The sequence below is a fragment of the Ambystoma mexicanum genome, chromosome 6p (assembly GCF_040938575.1).
Source record: "Ambystoma mexicanum isolate Mex_15411 chromosome 6p, UKY_AmexF1_1, whole genome shotgun sequence".
NCBI lineage: Eukaryota > Metazoa > Chordata > Amphibia > Caudata > Ambystomatidae > Ambystoma > Ambystoma mexicanum.
This window is the reverse complement of record NC_090935.1, coordinates 568,764,305-568,766,750: the sequence shown is the minus strand read 5'-3', so window position 1 is coordinate 568,766,750 and position 2,446 is coordinate 568,764,305. Positions and strand designations below refer to the sequence as shown.

The 2,446-nt window shown below is 50.1% G+C and overlaps 1 non-coding gene across 1 annotated transcript; it reads right to left on the bottom strand.

Annotated features, from left to right (window-relative positions):
* Window positions 1-1,020: 1,020 nt before the first annotated feature.
* Window positions 1,021-1,180, bottom strand: LOC138512770 (U1 spliceosomal RNA). Its single transcript, XR_011281521.1, has one exon. It is a non-coding gene; the product is annotated as a U1 spliceosomal RNA (small nuclear RNA).
* Between the last annotated feature and the right edge of the window lie 1,266 nt (window positions 1,181-2,446).

Here is a 2,446-nt window from a genome sequence, read left to right as displayed (position 1 = left end):
CACCCTCTGTCCTCCAGGCCCGGGTTGCTGCTCACCCTGCCACCCTCCCGCACTGCCTCCAGGCCACTCCTTGCATTGGGTCTGTATCTGTACCCATACAGTCCCCCCCCCTTTTTCTTCCTGCACTTATCAGACCTACCCTGTCTGCTGCCTTAAACCCAGCACTTGCCAACTGCTGGCTGCACTACCACTGTTTGTTGCCTTTATTATTTATTTATTTATTATTATTTATCTGTTTCTCCTTCGCTCCGCACTTTCCATTTCTCCCTCCTTCCATGCACCTTTCCCCTCCCCCTCTACCATGCACTTGCGCGTTCTCAATGTCACTAGGCCTAGTAAGATAGTTGTTTTGTTCGCCCCTGTTCCCCTCCCTTGCCTTGTCGCGCTCTGAAACACTTATGTACGAGCGCAATAGAAATAAAATATCAATATCAATATCAATGTTGAGCCCACCTCAATGGAAAAATATAGCATGACCCTTTGATGCCTCCCTAATACCACCTCTGATTTTATGTGTCCCACAAACAGAAATTCATCCGTGGCAGTATTATGTGTTGTGTTTGTGGGGGCACTACAATGTGAGTGGGGAGTGGGACAGGGGTATGATACAGGAGACTCTGAGTCAGCAGATATCATTCACTTGTCAAAGGTTATTGTATAACCTTAATACTATAAGAACATGATATGATTCACTCATCTGCAAATACTGAACTCAAGTGACTGAATCCCCTAAAACAATGAACATAACACACAGGATTATGTGTAGAGAAAAGGATTGCAATCTGAACTCAAAATCAATCCTACAAAAACTGAGATGTTAATGACAGTAGCTTTATATTCAATAGGGCAGGAGCAGACAGACAGAACAATGGAGAATGCACCCACTGTCTCAAACTCTCAGTCACCATGTTGTCTACTGCAATTTTAATTTCTTTATCCTTATGTCACCTTTACTACATAGATGTTTCTATTTAATTTCTGTCACAAATCACACCACCTCCCCTACTGCTATGCTATCTTCAAGGGAAAGTGCGAACGCAATCCCCCTCTACCAAAAATAATGCAGTTGAGTATCCCGCATTTTGGAACACCGCAGGGGTCAGCAGTTCTGAAGTGCAATCGATGAGCCTCACGGCTGGGAGATTTGCCTTTCACAGATTCTCCCCTGCCAGGTAAGAATGAGTTGCTAAGCAAGGGTGAGCGAAGGCAGGCACTGACCCAGCACCAGCCCTCCCGGAAACTCTGAGCCTCTGCAGAACTACCTATCCCACATGTAGGGGACGCTTCGGCAGGTAGAGCCAAGCGGAAGAGGCAGATTGAAGCATAGATTCTTTCTCCCATCAGGCCCTGCTCTGCCCGAAATTTGCATGAATTCAGGCCTGGCTGACAGCCAGCAGGCCCAGTCCGAAGCAGGAGGGCTCGAGCAGGCCTGTTGCTGTCCGACCACTGGCCTGTTGGCCCCAGGCGGGCCCATGCCCTCCCTAAGCCACCAGGTAGCCCCGCTTAACAAGAGCATCTCAGGTGGAGTAATGCCCAGCTGGCCACGGCAATGCCGTGAAGGCAAGGCTCAATCAGTGCCCAGACGGCCGATGGCAGCCTCCCGGAGCTGGCTGGGCCTTCTCCAGGCTGCAAGGCCTGGGGACGAAAACAGAGTCCAGGCAGGTCAGGGTGGCTTCAAGAACAACAAAGCCACCTGATATCATAGGGGGCACAAGTCGGAAGTTAGGAGCCTGTGCGAATCACCCCTCCAGTGAATGCTGTGGACCTGAGCAGCTCAGCGCTGGCCCTTGAATGCAGCTATATACATTCCGCTACAAGAACAGGGGCACTGCGTGCAGCAAACGTGCTCTCTCTCTGTCTCTCACTCTTTCTCTCTCTCTCTCTCTCTCACACACTTGGCTTTTTATCTATTTTACCAATAAATCAGGAAAACTGCGAACGCAGTCCCCTTCTACCAGAAATAAGGCAGTCGCATATTTCGCATTTGGGGACATCGTCACAGTCACAGCTGAGATCTGCCTTTCTGATCACAGACAAGTGTAAGGACAGGGGTTGGGCCAAGTCCTGGAAGCCCCGATAGGTGAGGGTGAGAGAAGTCAGGTACTGACCCAGTCCCAGACCTTCTAGAAGCCCTGATCCTCTGCAGAGCTGCCTGGACTATGTTAGGGAAGCTTCAGCAAGCTAAGCAGAAGAGGCAGATTGTAGGAATCTGTGTGATTTTCTTGCGACGGAAATGCTCGAGGGAGAAATGACCGAATAGCTTCAGTCATTTATCCCCTGATCATTCCCGATGTGTCCAAACCCCTACCAAAACCCCCACCCACAACCCTACCCTCACCCCCAACACACCCCCACCCCCTTCCTTATCTTGCCTTCGATCTCGCTGGACACTGAGATGCTGGTTCCCGTTAATTTCTGTGATTGGGAACCGGGTTGGCAGGGTCCT